Source organism: Schistocerca piceifrons, chromosome 10 (assembly GCF_021461385.2).
Source record: "Schistocerca piceifrons isolate TAMUIC-IGC-003096 chromosome 10, iqSchPice1.1, whole genome shotgun sequence".
Taxonomy (NCBI): Eukaryota; Metazoa; Arthropoda; class Insecta; order Orthoptera; family Acrididae; genus Schistocerca; species Schistocerca piceifrons.
The window spans coordinates 15,844,618-15,868,082 of NC_060147.1; positions in this window are offsets into that span (position 1 = coordinate 15,844,618).

Here is a 23,465-nt window from a genome sequence, read left to right on the forward strand (position 1 = left end):
TTGGCGTTTTAGTGTACGCCACTTGGCAATAACACATCATGCGGAAGTCACATCTGTCCTCAAGTTTTGCAAAAAATTGTATGTTTTGTAATGTACGTCTGCGACTAAACTCTTTGTAAAACTAAGTGAACTGCGCATAAAACGCGGCAAGCGAAAGATTTTGAACAGAAACCAGGCTGCATTTTTATAAAAGTCGAATGACATGAAAGGGAAGCAGTACCATAAACGAAAGCAAAACAACGGTAATAGAATGTAGAGGAATTACATCAGTCGATACTAAGAGAATTACAGTAGGCCATGAGATACTAAAATTAGTATATGAGTTTCACTATTTGAAGATTAATAGCACATACTGAGAATGTGCGTTTTGAGCACAGGGAGTGTGGGAAAACCGGAACAGAAGAGAATCGAAGCCTTTGAGCTGTGGTGCTACAGAGAGATGTTGAAAATTACGTCGACTTATGAGATAAGAAAGGAGGTTTCCCGCAGAATCGGTGAGGAAAGGAACGCATGGAAAACACTGATAAGGAGAAGGAATAGGATGATAGAACATCTGTTAAGACGTCAGGGAATAATTCCCATAGTGTTACAGGGAACTGTAGAGGGGAAAAACTGTAGAGGAAGACAGAAGGTGGAATGCATCCAGCAGGTAACTAATGGCGTAGGTTGCGAGCGCTGTTCTGATATGAAAAGATTGACACGGGAGACGAATTCGTAGCGGCACGCATCAAACCAGTTAGAAGGCTGAAGACTAAAAAAAAATTTTTATGAAAAGAATTTTATTCCAGAATATTAATACTTTTCATCGATTCAATCAAGTATTATGAAGAAACAACTGACCTCGATGGAGTGATGTCTGTCATACTTTCCTTTGTCTTTTATATAGAACAAACAAGCTTCCTTTGAGTTCTTCGGACTCATTTTTCTCTCATCTCTTTGTTTTAATTAAGACGTTCATGTTTGTGCTCTTAAACTAATTTCAATTAATAACAATTTTTTTGACATACATTGAGTAAAAGTTGATTGCTAATTGTATCTATACGTGTAGTCTACGATCATTTCCGCTGTCGCCGTGAACCATAAGTTCGGTGACGTGATCATTCTACGCCATTCGTGCTACGTGCTTGATTACGGCACTTGTTTTAGAACCTGAAATCTGATTTGTTTTAATTACGAAGTCTGATTACTCTTATTGTAAAATGCGACGTATTTCGTTACACTATACAGCAGTTTCACATGGTCACGCATCACCCAACTCATCGCGTAACTCCATCAAAGGAGTAAGAATTTTATTCAAAACCTGTTTCAATTCCAAAGTAATTGGAGTCATTTCCACACTCACTGCAGTACTTGTAATACAGGTAATGCATGTATATTCCACTACAGAACAAGTAACATTGTACCAAATCTTTTGCTAACATTATCGTTGGCTATACGTTGTAAGTAGGCTGTTTAGGTTTTTTTGTTGGTAACGCCACGTAGCGCTCTGTATGAAAATCACTGACTGTGCTGTGTGCAGTCTGTGGCTGGTTAGCATTGTTGTAATATTCACTATTGTAGTGTTGGACAGCTGGATGTGAACAGCGCGTAGCGTTGCGCAGTTGGAGGTGAGCCGCCAGCGGTGGTGGATGTGGGGAGAGAGATGGCGGAGTTTTGAGAGCGGACGATCTGGACGTGTGTCTATCAGACAAACGAAATTTGTAAGACTGGATGTCACTTTTGAACACTATTAAGACAATACATTGTTTGTTCTCTATCAAAATCTTTCATTAGCTAACTATGCCTATCAGTAGTTAGTGCCTTCAGTAGTTAGAATCTTTTATTTAGCTGGCAGTATTGGCGCTCGCTGTATTGCAGTAGTTTGAGTAACGAAGATTTTTGTGAGGTCAGTGATTCGTGAAAGGTATAGGTTATTGTTAGTCACGGCCATTCTCTTGTAGGGATTCTTGAAAGTCAGATTGCGTTGCGCTAAAAATATTGTGTGTTAGTTTAGTGTTGATCAAAATAAGTAAAGAGAGAAATGTCTGAGTACGTTCAGTTCTGCTCAGCTGTTTGAAAATCAGATAACGTAAGGGGTTTACCAGCACAGTAATTCATAAATTTTTACAAGGGAAGGTTTCAACGTTACGTAATTTGATCAGTCGATAGTAAGAAAATTAGATTTCGACATAAAACACTGAAAGCAGAAAATGAGTTTTGCTATTTGAAGACAACAGGATGTAATGCAATCAGACCAGTCAATTATAAGGAAATTAAATTAGGAAATGAGACACTGAAAGTAGTAGATAGTTTTGCTATTTGGACAGCAAGATAACTGATAATGAATAAAGTTGAGAGGAAATAAAATGTATACTGTCAACTATCAAGAAAAGCATTTCTGGAAAAGAGTAGCATGTTATAATGTAATATAACATTAAGCAACAGTACCTTTTTCTGAAAGTACTTGTCTTGAGTGCAGTCTTCTATATTCATTGGAGCGAAAGATACACGCTTTGAAATATGATTAATTTTTTTGACCGCCGTGTAATCCGCGAGTCACGTAAGTACGTGCTCACAAGCCTCCATCCTCAGCTTTAGTTTTTGAGGAATTGAACTCCCAGGTATAAAACAGAAAAACTAGTTCTTCTTGCATCTCAGTTTTTTGACGCCATATCTCCTCAACTAAATGAAGCACGATAATGTAATTTAGCCGGTACTTTTAGTGGTGAACGTAGATACGGTCTCAAAAATGTGTTGTGAATGAACGCCATGCCTAATGCTGAAATTCTACTGCATGAACAGTGAAAATATAGTAAGCGATGATCTTTATTCCTTTCATTATTTTGTGAGGTCCTCGGCGAGGAAAAATTTGAAAAATGTTGGAAGTTATGTGGGAAGTTTGTCTGAAGTCTGCAAGCGCTCTTATTCCCAGATCTTGGATGGTTATAGTCTGGACTATCTGCGCGCCATAATTTATAGTGCCTCAAGATATTGACAGTTTCTATCTTTTGTACTTGACTGATTATGTTAAGTGGGTTAGGACTGTGGTGTCACCGCCAGACACCACACTTGCTAGGTGGTAGCTTAAATCGGCCGCGGTCCATTTAGTGCATGTCGGACCCGCGTGTCGCCACTGTGTGATCGCAGACCGAGCGCCACCACAAGGCAGGTCTCGAGATACGGACTAGCACTCGCCCCAGTTGTACGGACGACATTGCTAGCGACTACACTGACGAAGCCTTTCTCTCATTTGCCGAGAGACAGTTAGAATAGCCTTCAGTTAAGTCAATGGCTACGACCTAGCAAGGCGCCATTAGCCTTACATAGTTTGATAGTTATCGTATGTCTCATCAAGAACGTTGTAAACCAATGACGGATTAAAAGTTAAGTATAGCAGCTACGTACTTTTCTTGTTACCATTTATTACGTATCCTGTTTCAGACCTCTATCTAGCCTAAGTGAGATTACGCGTGCCTTTCGGCTACTTCAGTGTGGCGTAGCTGTCTTGTTACGCCACAACAAGGACATCAAACGGGCCGACTTGGAGCAGGAGAGGCATCACAGCACATTTTAATTTTCACTGTCTACACTTTTACAAATAAATTCATAAAACTTTGTCAGCATGACCAGGAAGGATTCAGAATTTACACCCACAGCAGTGGAAGTTCGAAAACATAACAAAATAATTTTTTTTACATGTGAAATTTCATCATTTTTTCACTTCCTAATGGCAGCATTTGTTGCTATAGGTACACTTTTCTTCCTAAGTAACAGAGATTCTTCGATGAATTTTGCACAGCTTGCAAACCATATTCAAAGGTGTATGAAACTCTAGAATTTTACAAATCTATTAAAAACTGTGGTAAAAATTGAGGTAATTAACTAGGAAATTTGTGTTTTTTCTAAACATGAAGTTCAAAATATAACAGGTCATTCGTTTTTTCAAAATAGGTATGGTTTGTATGCTGTGCAAAATTCATCGAAGAATCTCTCTAACACATGAAGAAAAGTGTACCTATAGCAACAAATGCAGCCATTAGTAAGTGAAAGAATGATGAAATTTCACACGTAAAAAAAATATTTTTATATGTTTTCGATCTTCCACTGCAATGAGTGTGAATCCTGAATGCTTCCTGGTGATGCTGACAAAGTTTTATGAATTTATTTGTAAGAGTATAGACAGTGGAAATTAAAATGTCCCGTGATGCCTCTCCTGCTCCAAGTCGGCCCGTTTGACGTCCTACCCACCTTAAGCCTTTAACGTAAGGTTGTACCTCTAAAATAGTGGATTATGAGGGTATTTTACGTTTTTAAACTGAATCAGTAATGACATGAAAAACTTGAAAACAAATTTGTGTTGTTCCTGCAAGCCATTAGTTAGACAACCCGCAACTGGTGTCGTGCGGCCATTTTAAGCTTTCGGTAACGTAAATGCTGGAGAGTTCCCTAGTTTTCTCTTCCATACGTGAGTGGTGCTGTTAAGTCTCCACGTGAGCCCCAATTACCGAAATTTTCGATTCATGCTCATTTCATGGGATTATGTAGGGAGAATTAATGTTACCCCACTCATCTGAGTCACTATGTCCATGCATATTATAAAAATGTATGTATATGTGTATGTATGTATGTTTCACCTCTCCTTCTAAACTACTGGACGATTTCAACCAAACTTGGTACATATATCACTTACTGTCTATGAGTGTAAGACCGTTAAGAGGGTGGCGTGGAAGTGAAATCAAGTGTGGCCCGCGACGTCTGTATGATCGGGTTGCCTCCAAACACGTCTCCGACACTCGTCGGTGAAGAGAACGTGATGCCAATCCTGAGCGGTCCATTCGCCATGTTGTTGGGCCCATCTGTACCGCGCTGCTTGGTGTCGTGGTTGCAAAGATGGACCTCGCCATGGACGTCGGGAGTGAAGCTGCGCATCAGGCAGCCTATTGCGCACAGTTTGAGGCGTAACACGGCGTCCTGTGGCTGCACGAAAAGCATCATTCAACATGGTGGCGTTGCTGTCAGGGTTCTTCCGAGCCATAGTCCGTAGGTAGCGGTCATCCACTGCAGTAGTAGCGCTTGGGCGGCCTGAGCGAGGCATGTATCGACAGTTCCTGTCTCTCTGTACCTCCTCCATGTCTAAACAACATCGCTTTGGTTCACTCCGAGACGCCTGGACACTTCCGTTGTTGAGAGCCCTTCCTGGCACAAAGTAACAATTCGGACGCTATCGAACTGCGTTATTGACCGTCTAGGCATGGTTGAACTACAGACAACACGAGCCGTGTACCCCCTTCCTGGTGGAGTGACTGGAACTGATCGGCTGTGGGACCCCCTCCGTCTAATAGGCGCTGCTCACGGATGGTTGTTTACATCTTTGGGCAGGTTTAGTAGCATCTCTGAAGAGTCAAAGGGACTGCGTCTGTCCGCAATATCCACAGTCAACGCCTATCCAGGAGTTCTGGGAACCGCGGTGGCGCAGAATTTTTTGTGGTGTGTGTATTATGTCCGTCATTTTCTTGTACGTGAAACTCTGTCGCGTGTAGAAATTCTGCGTGTGCTTGTTGGAGTACGTCATGCCATCTCAACAATGTCACCTACTTGGCCCAAGCTCTGTCCATTTTCACTTGGGGATGGGGTATGACTGCTGAGCACTTCATTCGTCTAACGCACTTTAGTGAAGATTCGAGTAAACTCTCTTCGCTGTGGCCTTCTCCACCAGACATCACGGCGCCTAGAGTATCAGCAACCAAACTGACAGCCTGCAGCCGTGGGTTGCCCGCTCCGCAGACACACCGAAGAGCTACACAACCGATAGGCAATATTGATGAACGGCCACAACGACAACACAGCAAAGGCCCCAGGGGCCACTACCGGCCAACATAAACATGCGGAAGAGGTCGCTGCAATTCCAGGAACTATTTTCACACGTCAAACCACGTATGGAAAATAGTTTCGAGGTAGGCCTACTCATCCGTTGAAGCGCTATGAAGGCCGGCGCTCGGCCGCACATCGGCAGTTCATCGACCGCCAGCAGACGTGGATAGCTGCCGCCCCGGCAGACTGGCTTGGATCTTCTCGCTGATCTCCGGATTAGGCTCGGTATATTGGAGAAGTCTCTGGCGGAGACTAGTAGGAAATTATTTCAGTTGTTCTCGATATTATTCTTGTATGTAGTTGGGATTCGAAGACGGATCCCTGTTTTGTGTTGGTGTTATACTTGGAGAATTTGTTTTGGTTAGTTGAACGGTCCAATAAATTGTTTTCGGACTTTGATCGTTTGTTTTTTCTGCTTACGCAGACATATCACTCTATATCTGGCAATCTGCAGTCAGGTAATCGCCTACTGTCTTCTCTAAAAGCAGCACCCACACACAAATACTTTATCGATGTAGTCAGCATTCGAAAATACGTGCGGCATGCTTAATGGTACAGCAATATTGACCATCCAGTCACAACTACGATCAGATTTGAAAAATTCAGTTATTTAAAGTCAGGCACAACTTAATCTTAAAAACAAAAATTACAATCGATAAATAACCTCATTGAAACTAGAGCACCAGCACGCGATCCGCCCGCTGTGGCCGAGCGGCTCTAGGCGCTTCAGGCCGGAACCGCGATGCTGCTACGGTCGCAGGTTCGAATCCTGCCTCGGGCATGGATGTGTGTGATGTCCTTAGGTTACTTAGGTTCAAGTACTTCTAAGTTCTATGGGATGATGACCTCAGACGTTAAGTCCCATAGTGCTTAGAGCCATTTGAACCACTAGAACCAGCACGTGAAATGAAAATTTTGTAACCGATAAGACTTGGACACATGCTGCATGGCATGCTGTATACGACTTAGACTATGAAATATTTACTATTCCTTCCACAACATCCTGTATATCGAAATACAATCGAAACCGGTTATAACGACGTCGAAGACATCAACGGTTTACGGTCGTTATTACAAACAGTCATACAAACCGGATTTTTGATAAAAATTTCTTATCTGTAAATTTCAGGCTGCCCTAGAGTTAACATTTCAAAAAGTAGCCGAAATACAGTACACCTGTAGTAGTTACAGCAGCGTTTTTGTAGAGCGGGACTGAGAGGAAGCTTCCTTATGTTTATGCAGTATGTACAGCATTCTAATGCCGACAATATGTGAACACTTATAATAAGTGAAGAAAGAAATAGAAAAATGTAAATTATTCAGTAATGTCGGACGCTGTCTTGGGTAATTAACGAGATAAAATGTTGAGCACATTTAAAACTTACTGTAAGTACAGTATAATACAATATTGATAAATGACAAAACTTCGTTCCAGTTACTATATCAATTTTCTGTAATCAGTAGCCGGCCGCAGTGGCCGAGCGGTTCTAGGTGCTTCAGTCTGGAGGCGCGCGACCGCTACGGTCGCAGGTTCGAATCCTGCCTCGGGCATGAATGTGTGTGATGTCCTTAGGTTAGTTAGGTTTAAGTAGTTCTAAGTTCTAGGAGACTCATGACCTCAGATGTTAAGTCCCATAGTGCTCAGAGCCATTTGAACCATTTGTATTTAGCAGTGCCATAATGAAAAGACAGTATTCCGTATGTAAATTACACGAAGGTCTACAATTTCTCCTATATTTCTGTTTAAAATGCTATACAGATGTGATGTACTGTACCTAACACATTGAAAATATCTAGCACACACAGCCACAAAATATGACTAGCGAATACACTATTATTCCTCTTACCTACTTTTGAAAAATTTAATTTTCAAATTCTTTACATCCGCAGCAAAGACAGTGTTGTTTAGTTTTTTTAATGAGTGGGTTTAAATTTAAAATACAATACAGTAACGGATATCGCACTTTTTAAGGTAATCAGTTATCTTTGGCTGCTCATTGTATTTAAGATGTGCTTACGCATTTAACATTTGGCTATGTATTCGTTTTAACACCTGATTTGGAATCAAACAATCTACAGAAAATAAGTGTTCCAAAATAAGCGTTGTATGGTTACAAATATACAGTTAGTTTACATAGCCTCCCAAAACCGGATTACGTAAACGGATTTCCCAATACAGGTTTTGGTTGGTGACGTAAACGTAACAAAATCGATTATGGAGATCCGTTTTTGCTCGCGCTTCTCGACTTCCGCAATCGATTTTCGTTACCACGTAAACGCACAACTGTTTTTGATACGTGCTTGGGCTGTCAGATTACGACTTATTTTAAACAATTTCATATGGTATAGACGGTGTGGTTTCTTGCACTGTGAACGAGAAGTAGAAACATGACACTGAGCATGAAGCTGTCTACTTCTAATATTTATTTTAGGAGAAATTGCAATTATGCCAATTAAATAAGAAACCGTAACAGCTGATTTCACACGCCGTATTTTGCTGGAGTATAAAATCCGCTTCAGGCCTTAACACGTAAACACGACAGCGAGAAACGGTTTCCGAAATTCCGTTTTCGTCTTCCGGAAGAATTGTCTCATGTAAATGTAGTGATTGTTACTGTTTCAGTATCGACGACTGTGCCTGACACGTAGCGGCCTAGCGCACAATCACAGCTGTCAGGGGAACCCCCAGACATCGAAAACACTGTTTGGCGCCAGCCGTTACGTGTGGGGAGGTGTGGCTGGAAGTCAGACATGGTTGAACTAGGGCTCTTTCTAAAATATCGATACCTCGAAACATTGACATGTCTTCCAAGAAATATCGATATTTCACTGCGGTATCCTATACATCCATTTGAAATGGCAATATCGAAGGCCGATATTTTAATTTCTTATCATATTTCTCTCGCAATTTCTGGTAAATATTTGAAAGTGTTCTTTTGAAACATAATTTTACTTTCACTGTGTGAAGCAGTCTTATTACTTTTTGAGCTTTCATTTCGTCCACTTTTTCTCTTCTACTGTGTGAAGCAAGTATAGGTGGCACAAAAAAAGAAGTCCTATTGAACTGATGGGTGGCAGTGTGAAAGGAATAAAAGGATTACCAAAAAAATTTTTTAACGCAACTAGCGTGCTATTTCCTCACCTCGGGATTCTTCAAAAACAGTAGCTGAAACTGACGAATAAAAGTTCAAACGACAAAATTGGTCTTTGCGATTGGTCGGTGCGTTGGAGGGTAAATACTAATGAAATCAACGCGTTTGCAGAAATGAAACCGATATCTGACGAAACCAACGGACCCATCGGGCACCTGTTATTGTACCAATACCTGCAGTTACCATCGTTAGCAAAGTGGTTATCTCAAAGCGTGAACGTCCATCGTTTTACTTTCAATTCTTGCCCCAGGACGGATAAGCTTCTTGATGTACAGAATATGTAAAAGCAAATCAATACTTAAATGTTGTTGTTGTGGTCTTCAGTACAGAGACTGGTTTGATGCAGCTCTCCATGCTACTCTATCCTGTGCAAGCTTCTTCATCTCCCAGTACCTACCGCAACCTACATCCTTCTGAATCATGCTTAGTGTATTCATCTCTTGGTCGCCCTCTACGATTTTTACCCTCCACGCAGCCCTCCGTTTCTAAATTGGTGATCCCTTGATGCCTCAGAACATGTCCTACCAACCGATCCCTTCTTCTAGTCATGTTGTGTCACAAATTTTTCTCTCTAATTCTATTCAATACTTCCTCATTAGTTACGTGATCTACCCATCTAATCTTCAGCATTCTTCTGTAGCACCACATTTCGAAAGCTTCTATTCTCTTCTTGTCTAAACTATTTATCGTCCATGTTTCACTTCCATACATGGCTACACTCCACACAAATTCAGAAACGACTTCCTGATACATAAATCTATACTAGATGATAACAATTTTCTATTCTTCAGAAACGCTTTCCTTGCCATTGCCAGTCTACATTTTATATCCTCTCTACTTCGACCATCATCAGTTATTTTGCTCCCCAAATAGCAAAACTCCTTTACTACTTTAAGTGTATCATTTCCTAATCTAATACCCTCAGCATCACCCGACTTAGTTCGACTACATTCCATTATCCTCGTTTTGCTTTTGTTGATGTTCATCTTATATCCTCCTTTCAAGACACAATCCATTCCATTCAACTGCTCTTCCAAGTCCTCTGCTGTCTCTGACAGAATTACAATGTCATCGGCGCACCTCAAAGTTCTTATTTCTTCTCTATGCATTTTAATACCTACTCCGAATTTTTCTTTTGTTTCCTTCACTGCTTGCTCAATATACAGATTGAATAACATCGGGGAGAGGCTACAACCCTCTCTCACTCCCTTCCCAACCACTGCTTCCCTTTCGTGTCCCTCGACTCTTATAACTGCCATCTGGTTTCTATACAAATTGTAAATAGCCTTTCTCTCCCTGTATTTTACCGCTGCTACCTTCAGAATTTGAAACAGAGTATTCCAGTCAACATTGTCAAAAGCTTTCTCTAAGTCTACAAATGCTAGAAACGTAGGTTTGCCTTTCCTTAATCTTTCTTCTAAGATAAGTCGTAGGGTCAGTATTGCCTCACGTGTTCCAACATTTCTACGGAATCCAAGCTGATCTTCCCCGAGGTCGGCTTCTACCAGTTTTTCCATTCAAATGGTTCAAATGGCTCTAAGCACTATGGGACTTAACATCTGAGGTCATCAGTCCCCTAGAACTTAGAACTACTTAAACCTAACTAGCCTAAGGACATCACACACATCCATGCCCGAGGCAGGATTCGAACCTGCGACCGTAGCGGTCGCGCGGTTTCAGACTGAAGCGCCTAGAACCGCTCGGCCACTCTGGCGGGGTTTTTCCATTCGTCTGTAAAGAATTCGTGTTAGTATTTTGCAGCCGTGGCTTATTAAACTGATAATTCGGTAATTTTCACATCTGTCAATACCTGTTTTCTTTAGGACTGGAATTATTATACTCTTCTTGGTCTTTCCAATGTGCAGCCATCGATATGTCGATATATCTACACGTTTTCCCACCGTATTGATGGACAATATGTCATTTATTTCACTACCGATACATCGGATTTCTGGTATTTTTAAAAATATCGTCTGCAGCTCGTGGTCGTGCGGTAGCGTTCTCGCTTCCCACGCCCGGGTTCCCGGGTTCGATTCCCGGCGGGGTCAGGGATTTTCTCTGCCTCGTGATGACTGGGTGTTATGTGATGTCCTTAGGTTAGTTAGGTTTAAGTAGTTCTAAGTTCTAGGGGACTGATGAGCATAGATGTTAAGGCCCATAGTGCTCAGAGCCATTTGAACCATTTTTTTAAAATATCAACAGACCTAGTATGGACGACACATGGGAATGTACTGTGAAAAGTTCGGTTTATCCATTAAATGTTACAGCGTTCGTGGAGGGCACTGTCGTGTGGCTAGGGCCTCCCGTCGGGTAGACCGTTCGCCTGGTGCAAGTCTTTCGATTTGACGCCACTTCGGCGACTTGCGCGTCGATGGGGATGAAATAATGATGATTAGGACAACACAACACCCAGTCCCTGAGCGGAGAAAATCTCCGACCCAGCCGGAAATCGAACCCGAGTCCTCAGGATTGACAGTCTGTCGCGCTGACCACTCGGCTACCGGGGACAGGCAGGGCGCTGAGAGCTCATCAATACTTGAACCGAGTAATTAGCAAACATCGGTAGAAGCACTATTTATTTCATAAAAGTAACAACAAGCCAAAATAAGAGTAAATGTGAGTACATGTTGTTAGCTCTCAGTTCGTGTTTCTGTATGAAATTTATTCCAAATTTACGTCCTACTCTATAAAAGGTCCACGTTTTACCAGAATAATGTACCCACAAACTATTACTCAACTACAACTCGTATGCTAACGTTTGACTAAATAGAACCAAAATTGCATTGAACTATAACTAATCTGAATACGACTTGTCTTTATATTAAATGCACAACTGAAGTAAAAGAATTATCCGGCCCTAATCAAAATTTCCATTTACCCCACGTCTTAACAACATTGTTGCAGATTTCTCGAAAGCACAATAACAAATAGCAAGCAGGCAGCGTGTAAGTTAGATTTCTGTTTTTAAACAAAATTTCAAAACAGCACTCAAAATGCAACATACACATTGTGCAAAGTGGTAATGCGTAGTGATAAACCTTCTTTAAACAGTGGGCTGGGGAGAGTAACTACTCCTATAAAACGATATTGCAAGACGACGATTTTAGAATGCAGTATGTGTTCAAAAAGAGTAAAACTTCGCGTGGTCTTCACACATAACATTGATCTGAACAGCAGTACGTTTAAAAAGGTGAACAATGATTTAAAAAGAGTACGATGTGAACAGCAGGTTTCTATAAAAACCAAACAGCGTAACCAGCTGATATTTACTGCATGACTCAGAACAGTGAGGTGGTGGTTCTCTGAGCTCTGAGCAAGTTAACTAGCTGACGATAATCATTCCGACAAACTTGCTGCAGCTTACCTCTCTCTCTCTCTCTCTCTCTCTCTCTCTCTCTGTCTCTCTCCTTCTTTTTTCTTTTTGAAGAATTATTCAAAATGTACCGGGTGATCAAAAAGTCACTATAAATTTGAAAACTGAATAAATCACGGAATAATGTAGTAGATAGAGAGGTACAAATTGGAATGACATGGCGTTTTATTAAAACCAAAAAAATACAAACGTTCAAACAATGTCCGACAGATGGCGCTTCATCTGATCAGAATATCAATAATTAGCATAAGAAAGTAAGACAAAGCAAAGACGATGTTCTTTACAGGAAATGCTCAATATGTCCACCATCATTCCTCAACAATAGCTGTAGCCGAGGAATAATGTTGTGAACAGCACTGTAAAGCATGTCCGGGGTTATGATGAGGCATTGGCGTCGGATGTTGTCTTTCAGCATCCCTAGAGATGTCGGTCGATCACGATACACTTGCGACTTCAGGCAACCCCAAAGCCAATAATCCCACGAACTGAGGTCTGGGGAACTGGGAGGCCAAGCATGACGAAAGTGGCGGCTGAGCACACGATCATCACCAAACAACGCGCGAAAGAGATCTTTCACGCGTCTATCAATATGGGGTGGAGCGCCATCCTGCATAAACATCGTACGTTCCAGCAGGTGTTTATCAGCCAGGCTGGGGATGATGTGCTTCTGCAACATATCGGCGTACCTCTCATCCGTCACGGTAGCAGTTTTGCTGTCCAGTGCCATCTGTCGGACATTTTGTGAACTTTTTTTTCTCTTTTGTTCTAATAAAACCCCATGTCATTGCAAGCATGTGTGTCAATTTTTACCTGTCTATCTACATTATTCCGTGGTTTATTAAGTTTTCAAATTTATACTGACTTTTTGATCACTCAGTATATTCTTTCCGCCTTTTAATATATACGTAATATTCATCCTTGCTGTCCTTTACAATAAATCTTTCTCCATCTAACAGATATAATCACAGGTCAACACAGCAGTACTCAATAAGTCCTTCACCTCCCACACTTCAACTAAGAATGTATCAGACTGCTCAGAGGCAAAGCCTGTGCCACAACAAGACTAAACGTTGTTTAACAGTTACATAACGTCCTCCTTCTCTGGCGAGCACTTAGATAACTAACAAAAATCAAAATGGCATGCTCACCTTACAGTGTACACAGAAAATTTAGGAGCATATACCGTGCCTTGTACTGGAGACAATAAACCTATCATGTCTATGAAGTCAAAGTTTACTTTCGAATCCTTTTCATGTCTATAAGATCTAACTGAGTGTGGAGATTTGTAATGGATAGTGAGTTGATTTTGACACGGCATGTAGCGGTAGGCACGCGGTCCCGTTTTTGGTCTTCAGGTGCGTGTTCCTCGGATTAAGATGTCAACTTTAGGCTGTGCAGCATGAAGATTGGTCCGTTCGTCGTGGTTATATCATCACAGCTGATTTTAGAGAGAAACTTGGCCGTGGTAGATAGGAATAAGCGGAGTAGGCAACAATGAAAAACTACAGCTACAATGAAGATTCTCTCTACAATTACACTAGCAATAAACAATAGCTACACTAATTACACAAACTACAAGAAATAATCAGATGATTACAGTGAGGTATCCTCGGCTAAGGGTCGACATATGAAACATCCCTTAGAAAACTTTATAAATGACAGTGCTGGAAAACCTCTACGTTATCTGATTTTCAAACAGTTGAGCAAAACTGAACGTACTCAGACATTTCTCTCTTTACTTATTCTGATCAACACTAAACTGACACACAATATTTTATTTAGCGCAACGCAATCTGACTTTAAATAATCCCTACTAAAGAATGGACCTGACTAACAATAACCTATACCTTTCATGAATCACTTACCTCACAAAAATCTTCGTTACTCGAACTACTGCAATACAGCGAGCGCCAATTCTGCAAGCTAAGTAAAAGATTCTAACTACGGAAGGCACTAACTACTGATAGGCATAGTTAGCCAATGAAAGATTTTCATACCGAACAAACAATGTATTTCCCTTAATAGTGTTCAAAAGTCATCATATATATATATATATATATATATATATATATATATATATATCAGCTAATGACATCCAGTCTTACAAATTTCCTTTTTCTGACAGACACACGTTCAGATCGTCCGCTCTCAAAACTCTGCCATCTCTCTCCCCATATCCACCACTGTTGCCGGCTCACCTCCAACTGCACAACGCTACGCGCTGTTCACATCCAACTGCCCAACACTACACACGCAAATATGCCAACAATGAGTCCAATCAGCCACAGACTGCACACAGCACAGTCAGTGATTTTCATACAGACCGCTATGTGGCGCTACCAAAATAGAAACCTAAACAGCCTACTTACAGTACTAACCGACTTTCAAAAATATATAGCGTTTACACGAGATATAGACTGTACCGTTACATTTTTCTGTTATGGGGAAGAAAACGGAATTATTTTTCAAAGGCTGTATATTTTAAAATTGTTTGCAAGACAACCTATCCTCTTCAAAATACTCTCCATTAGAATTAAAATATTTGTCCTACCAGTGCTTCCACTATTCGAACCATTTTTTGTAGTCATATTTAGACGTAACCGACAGCTCCTGCGCTGTTTTTTTATTGACTTCTTGTATGTTGTCAAATCGATGTCTTCTCATAGCCCTCCTCATGCATGGAAATAAGATAAAGTCGCACGGAATCAGATCAGGCGAGTAAGGTGCTTGGGGCAGCGAAAGCCTGTCTAACAGAGCTGCCTGTGTGTTCAGGTGCATTGTCTTAGTGGAAGAAGCAGTCTCTTGTCTGCCACAAATCGTGTCTTTTTTTGACGAATACTGTTTGGCAATCTTCTGAAAACTTCTATTCTTGGGGAAGAAACTCTGAATGAACTACACCCTTGGCATAAAAAAAAAAGTAAATCAGCATTGTTTCGATGTTTGATTTGACTTGCTGACTTTTGATGGATGGCCGGCCGGAGTGGCCGAGCGGTTAAAGGCGCTACAGTCCGGAACCGCGCGACTGCTACGGTCGCAGGTTCGAATCCTGCCTCGGGCATGGATGTGTGTGATGTCCTTAGGTTAGTTAGGTTTAAGTAGTTCTAAGTTCTAGGGGACTGATGACCATAGATGTCAAGTCCCATAGTGCTCAGAGCCATTTGAACCATTTTTGAACTTATAACCACAGCAGTTGAGTCCCATAGTGCTCAGAGCCATTTGAACCATTTTGATGGATGGGGTGACACAGATGTCTTCCATTGGCTTTATTGTTGCTTTGTTTCTGGGTCGTAACCACAGCACCATGACTCATCACCAGTAATGCCGATTGACAGAATATTTGGATCAGTTTCAAGCTGGCTGTTGCTTCAAAGCACGACGTGTTTCAACTCCACGTTCTATTTGATTGTCGTTCAGAACCCGAGGAACAAACTTGGCAGCAACACTTTTCATTCCCAACTTTTCCGTTACAATTCGCTGAACCGAGCTACAAGATAATCTCTGACTATGGATCAGTTCTCCGTCGATGGTCTGTGAGCACAAGCTTTCGAATTTTTTTAAATATTTTCGTCGATTGGGGCAGCTGATGGACGTCCAGCACGAGATTCGTCATCACTCGACATGTCGCCTTTTTTTAAATCGAGGAAACCACGCGTACACTTGACTTTTTCCCATAGCGTCACCTTGGTAAGTCGTTTTCAACATTACAACAGCTTCAGCAGCATTTTTAGCGAGTAGAAAAACAAAATTTCACAGCTGCACGTTGTTCACTTGAACTTCCCATCACAAAATAGGAAAGAATAACAAAACATCCCTAGCAAAAACAGTCACTGCAGATGAACAGAACAAGCCAGGTCAACAATACAGGCGACGCTGAACTGGCAATGAGTTGCTCTACACACTCATAGCGGCAAAAATGCGTACTACATAAGCTCCGCCCACAACAATGTTACTCCGGATTTTTTTTTCTGGTACCTCCTCGTATGTCTACATCTACATCCATACTCTGCAAGCCACCTGACGGTGTGTGGCGGAGGGTACTTTGAGTACCTCTATCGGTTCTCCCTTCTACTCCAGTCTCATACTGTTCGTGGAAAGAAAGGTTGTCGGTATGCCTCACTGTGGGCTCTAATCTCTCTGATTTTATCCTCATGGTGTCTTCGCGAGATATATGTAGGAGGAAGCAATATACTGCTTGACTCCTCTGTGAAGGTATGTTCTCGAAACTTCAACAAAAGCCCGTACCGAGCTATTGAGCGTCTCTCTTGCAGAGTCTTCAACTGGAGTCTATCTACCATCGACTAGATAAATAAAGAAACATGAGAGAAGCACGTCAGATATTAAGTTTCTCGTTTTCAGAGACGGATGAAGTAAGGAATGGATTTGGCTACTGAGAGCTGCTCAGAAAGAAAAATAATTGTAGCCCCGACTCAAATCACGCGAAAGTTCCTAATACCAGAAAAGCGATCCGTGAGCGGGACAAGTGAAGTACACCCATGGATGTGAACAGCAGATTCTCACAGGAGCTTTCCAGCTGGCTAGTCTATTGCAAAAGGCTCAGCCATTCACAAGCCCCCGCCGGCCAGTGAACCTGGTCCTATTGTGCGTCTCCCATGTATTGGTGCCACCAGGGCTGGCTAATAGTCGTAGCGTGACTGACAGAAAGCGAAAGTGTCTGTCAGCACTGTGGAGAAAAGAAAAGAAATGGTGGCGAAACCTAAGTGGGCGTGTTGGGTAACAGTTAGCAGAACGAAGACAGGTGACACACTCAGCGTAATGTTGCTAACCTAGATAGAAAATTGCACTCTGCCAACACGTCACTTTCGCAAGTGGATTATAACTGTAGAAACGTATCCAACGTACCAGCTGAGGATATGTTTTCGTGTGGTGACAAGTGTCAATACGATACCGACCTTTTCGATCGTTACCTCCATTCTTGTAATGCGTTTGACTCTAATGCATCGCTCGCATCTCGTGGTCGTGCGGTAGCGTTCTCGCTTCCCACGCCCGGGTTCCCGGGTTCGATTCCCGGCGGGGTCAGGGATTTTCTCTGCCTCGTGATGGCTGGGTGTTGTGTGCTGTCCTTAGGTTAGTTAGGTTTAAGTAGCTCTAAGTTCTAGGGGACTGATGACCATAGATGTTAAGTCCCATAATGCTCAGAGCCATTTGAACCATTTTTTGACTCTAATGCATCAACATTTACCAAGAAAACGACGATCTTAAGAGGTATCAAGTGCTATTTGAAACTACATTCATAATTTGTTCGCAGGGAGGACGCAGCATCCTGTCATGGATACACAGTCACCGTGAGATGCACAAGTAACTTCAGGCGTGTCTCAGCGAAGTGGTTGAGTCGTGCACTTTGCGTATTGTGTATCAGTTACCTTGCAGTCCATATCAATCTCACACTTTTTTTGAGATGATGCCGTCAGCTGTACTCCGTATTGACATCTACATCCACATTATACTCCGCAACCACCTAATCGTGTGTAGTGGAGGGTACTTTACCTGCCCCTAACGGAGCCATGAATGTTTGTCGATAAGGCTCTACATTGCCTCTAATTTCTCGTATTTTCTCCTAGTGCTCATTACCCGAGCTGTATGTGGGGGGGGGGGGGGGGAATAATACACTACTGGCCATTAAAATTGCTGCACCACGAAGATGACGTGCTACAGACGCGAAATTTAACCAAGAAAAAGAAGATGCAATGATATGCAAATGATTAGCTTTTCAGAGCATTCACAAAAGGTTGGCGCCGGTAGCAACACCTCCAACGTGCTGACATGAGGAAAGTTTCCAACTGGTTTCTCATACACAAACAGCAGTTGACCGGCGTTGCCTGGTGAAACGTTGTTGTGATGCCTCGTGTAAGGAGGAGAAATGCGTACCAACACGTTTCCGACTTTGATAAAGGTCGGATTGTAGTCCATCGCGATTGCGGTTTATCGTATCGCGACATTGCTGCTCGCGTTGGTCGAGATCCAGAATATGGAATCTGTGGGTTCAGGAGGGTAATACGGAACGCCGTGCTCGATCCCAACGGCCTCGTATCACTAGCAGTCGAGATGACAGGCATCTTATCCGCACGGCTGCAACGGATCGTGCAGCCACGTCTCGATCCCTGAGTCAACAGTTGGGGTCGTTTCCAAGACAACAACCATCTGCACGAACAGTTCGATGACGTTTGCAGCAGCACGGACTATCAGCTCGGAGACCGTGGCTGCGGTTACCTGTGACGCTGCATCACAGACAGGAGCGGCTGCGATGGTGTACTCAAGGACGAACGTGGGTGCACGAATGGCAAAACATCATTTTTTCGGATGAATCCAGGTTCTGTTTACAGCATCATGATGGTCGCATCCGTGTTTGGTGACATCGCGGTGAATGCACATTGGAAGCGTGTATACGTCATTGCTATACAGGCGTATCACCCGACGTGATGGTGTGGGGTGTCACTGGTTACACGTCTCCGTCACCTCTTGTTCGCATTGACGGTACTTTGAACAGTGGACGTTACATTTCTGATGTGTTACGACCCGTGGCTCTACCCTTCATTCGATCCGTGCGAAATCCTACATTCCAGCAGGATAATGCACGACCGCATGTTGCAGGTCATGTACCGGCCAGCACATTCTTCAGATCTCTGACCAATTGAAAACGTCTGGTCAATGGTGGCCGAGCAACTGGCTCGTCACAATACGCCAGTCACTACTCTTGATGAACTGTGGTATCGTGTTGAAGCTGCATGGGCAGCTGTACCTGTACACGCCATCCGTTTGACTCAATGCTCAGGCGTATCAAGGCCGTTAACGGCGAGAGGTGGTGGTTGTGGGTACTGATTTCTCAGGATCTATGCACCCAAATTGCGTGAAAATGTAATCACATGTCAGTTCTAGTATAATATATTTGCCCAATGAATACCCGTTTGTCATGTGCATTTCTTCTTGGTGTTGCAATTTTAATGGCCACTAGTGGATATTAGTTACCTCGCAGTCCATATCAATAGCAATCTCACACTTTTCTCAGATGATGCCGTCAGGTGTACACTGTATTAACATCTACATCTACATCATACTCCGCAGCCACCTAACAGTGTGTGGTGGAGGGTACTTTTACTACCCCCAACGGAGCCCTCCACCCCTGTTACACTCGCGAATAGCTCCTGGAAAGAATGAGTGTCGATAAGGTTCTACATTGCCTCTGATTTCTCGAATTTTCTCCTGGTGGTCATTACGCGTGATGTATGTGGTGGGGGGGGGGGGGGGGAATAATATGTTGTCCGACTCTTCCTGGAAAGTTCACTCGCGAAATTTCAATAGTAAACCTCTCCTGTAACGTCTGCCAATGGAGTTCCTTGAGCACGTTCTGTAACGCTCTCGCAGCGGCTAAACTATTCCGTCACGAAATGCGCCGTTCTTCGTTCGATCTTTTCTATCTCCTCTATCAGTCCTACCTGATAGGGATCCCGGATAGATGAATAGCACTCAAGAATCGGTCGAACAAGCGCCTTACAAGCCACTTCCTTCTTGGATGCGTTACATTTTTTTAAGGTTATTCGTATGAATCTGGCATCTGCTTTTCCCACCATTTGTTTTATATGGCCATTCCACTTAAGATCGCTCTGGATAGGTACTCCTATATATTTTACGGCAGATGTTGTTTCTATAGTTTAGCTGGATTTGTTTTCTAGTGTATACGCAAAGTGTTACATTTATTTACGTTCCAGGTCAACTGTCAGTGCCTTCACCATTGATTCATTTTCTGGAGGCCATTCTGCAAGACCTTACTATGTTGTATCGTTCCCACTCTGTTACAGACAACCGAACAGCCCTAGACACATTCCGATACTTTGTATTAGATCTACAACTACATATATACTACTCCGCTAGCCCCCCCCCCCCCCTCCACCGCCTCTGTTCCACTAGCGGATCACAAGAGGGGAAAACGACTGTCTGAGCGCCTCAGTACGAGCTCTTATTTCCCGTATCTTTGAACGATGATCATTATGTGATTTGAAATTTGGTGGTAATAATATATGCTCTACGAGGTGCATTCAAGTTCTAAGGCCTCCGATTTTTTTTCTAATTAACTACTCACCCGAAATCGATGAAACTGTCGTTACTTCTCGAAGTAATCGCCCTGCAGACGTAGACATTTTTCACAACGCTGACGCTATGTTTCCATGGCAGCGGCGAAGGCTTCTTTAGGAGTCTGTTTTGACCACTGGAAAATCGCTGAGGCAATAGCAGCACAGCTGGTGAATGTGCGGCCACGGAGAGTATCTTTCATTGTTGGAAAAAGCCAAAAGTCACTAGGAGCCAGGTCAGGTGAGTAGGGAGCATGAGGAATCACTTCAAAGTTGTTATCACGAAGAAACTGTTGCGTAACGTTAGCTCGATGTGCGGGTGCGTTGTCTCAGTGAAACAGCACACGCGCAGCCCTTCCCGGACGTTTTTGTTGCAGTGAAGGAAGGAATTTGTTCCTCAAAATATTTTCGTAGGATGCACCTGTTACCGTAGTGCCCTTTGGAACGCAATGGGTAAGGATTACGCCCTCGCTGTCCCAGAACATGGACACCATCATTTTTTCAGCACTGGCGGTTACCCGAAATTTTTTTGGTGGCGGTGAATCTGTGTACTTCCATTGAGCTGACTGGCGCTTTGTTTGTGGATTGAAAAATGGCATCCACGTATCATCCATTGTCACAACCGACGAAAAGAAAGTCCCATTCATGCTGTCGTTGCGCGTCAACATTGCTCGGCAACATGCCACACGGGCAGCCGTGTGGTCGTCCGTCAGCATTCGTGGCACCCACCTGGATGACACTTTTCGCATTTTCAGGTCGTCATGCGGGATTGTGTGCACAGAACCCACAGAAAGGCCAACTCTGGAGGCGATCTGCTCAACAATCATTCGGCGATCCCCCAAAACAATTCTCTCCAATTTCTCGATCGTGTCGTCAGACCGGCTTGTGCGAGCCCGAGGTTGTTTCGGTTTGTTGTCACACGATGTTCTGCCTTCATTAAACTGTCGCACCCACGAACGCACTTTCGACACATCCATAACTCCATCACCACATGTCTCCTTCAACTGTCGATGAATTTCAATTGGTTTCACACCACGCAAATTCAGAAAACGAATGATTGGACGCTGTTCAAGTAAGGAAAACGTCGCCATTTTAAGTATTTAAAACAGTTCTCATTCTCGCCACTGGCGGTAAAATTCCATCTGGCGTACGGTGCTGCCATCTCTGGGACGTATTGACAATGAACGCGGCCTAATTTTAAAACAATGCGCACGTTTCTATGTCTTTCCAGTCCGGAGAAAAAAAATCGGAGGCCTTAGAACTTGAATGCACCTCGTACATCCTCGGTGAAGATTGGATTCCGGAATTTAGTGAGCAGCCCCTTCTGTTTATCACATCGTCTATCTGCAAGTGTGTCACACTGCAAACTTTCTATGAGACTTGTAACGCTCTCTCGAATCTTGCCGCTCTTCTTTGGACCTTCTCAATTTCTTGAATCAGACCCAACTGGTAAGGGTCCCATACAGACGAACAGTACTCTAAGACTGGACGAACTAACGTATTGTAAGCTATTTCCTTTGATGAAGGACTGCGCCGCTTCAGGATTCTACCAATAAACCACAATCTAGAGTTCGCCTTGCCCGTTACCTGTATAATTTGATCATTCGATTTGAGATCATTTCGAATAGTCACACCCAGATACTTGACTGATGTTACCGCTTCCAAAGACTGATCATTTATTTTGCACTCATACATTAATGGGGATTTTCGCCTTGTTACACGCAGTAGGTTACACTTACTAATATTGAGAGATAACTGCCAGTCATTACACCATGCATTTATTTTCTGCAAATCCTCATTGATTTGTTCACAACTTTGATGTGATACAACTTTCCTGTAGACTACAGCATCATCGGCAAAGAGTCTAAGGCCGCTGTCAATACCATCAACCAGATCGTTTACGTACATCGTAAAAAGCAGAGGTCCTATTAAGCTGCCCTGGGGCACACCTGATGTTACGCTTGTTTCTGCTGAAGTCACCCCAACATACCACTCCCTGTCTGTTAGAAAACTTTCTATTCAACCGCATATGTCATCGGATAGACCGTAAGCACACTCTTTTTGTAGCAAGGGTCAGTGCGGAACTGAGTCGAACGCCTTTCGAAAGTCGAGAAATATGGCATCAACCTGGGAGCCGATATCTAGAGCCTGTTGTATATCATGCACAAAGAGGGCCAGCTGTGTCTCGCATGACCGCTGTACCCTAAAACCGTGCTGGCTTCTGCAGATGAGCTTCTCAGAGTCTAGAAAGGTCTTAAATATATTGTGCACTGTAACGGTCCTATCACACTACCTTGGTGTACTCTAAATATTACCTTTACATCTGTCGATTTTGATCCTTTAGGAGCGACGTGTTGAGTTCTATCTGCAAGGAAGTCTTTAATCCAGTTGAAAATCTGTCCCGATACTCGATAAACTCTTACTTTTTTCACCAAACATCAACGCAAATCAAGGAACACGGCATCAGCCTGAGCGCTGTTCTCTACAGTCTTGTGTATCTTATAGAGAATTTAGGGGAAAACTAAAAATAAATCTGTAAGACCGACTTGTCTCTTTATCTTTGAACACGCTAAACTCCAAAATTGCTAGATAGATTTTGAAAGCATTGTGACTGGTAACTTCAGCCTAGCTGTGGGCGCCATGTAGGCTATATTTAAACTTCCTGGCAGATGAAAACTGTGTGCCGGACCGAGACTCGAACTCGGGACGTTGTAGCTAAGCCATGTCTCCGCAATGACCTTTCTTCCAGGAGTGCTAGTTCTGCTAGCTTCGCAGAAGAGCGTCTGTGAAGTTTGGTAAGTAGGAACGAGGTACTGGCGGAACTAAAGGTGTGAGGACGGGGTGTGAGTCGTACTTGGATAGCTCAGATGGTAGAGCACTTGCCCGCGAAAGGCAAAGGTTCCGAGTTCGAGTCTCGGTCCGGTACCATTTTAACCTGCCAGGAAGTTTCATATCAGCACACACTCCGCTCCAGAGTGAAAATCTCATTCTATGCTGTATTTAACC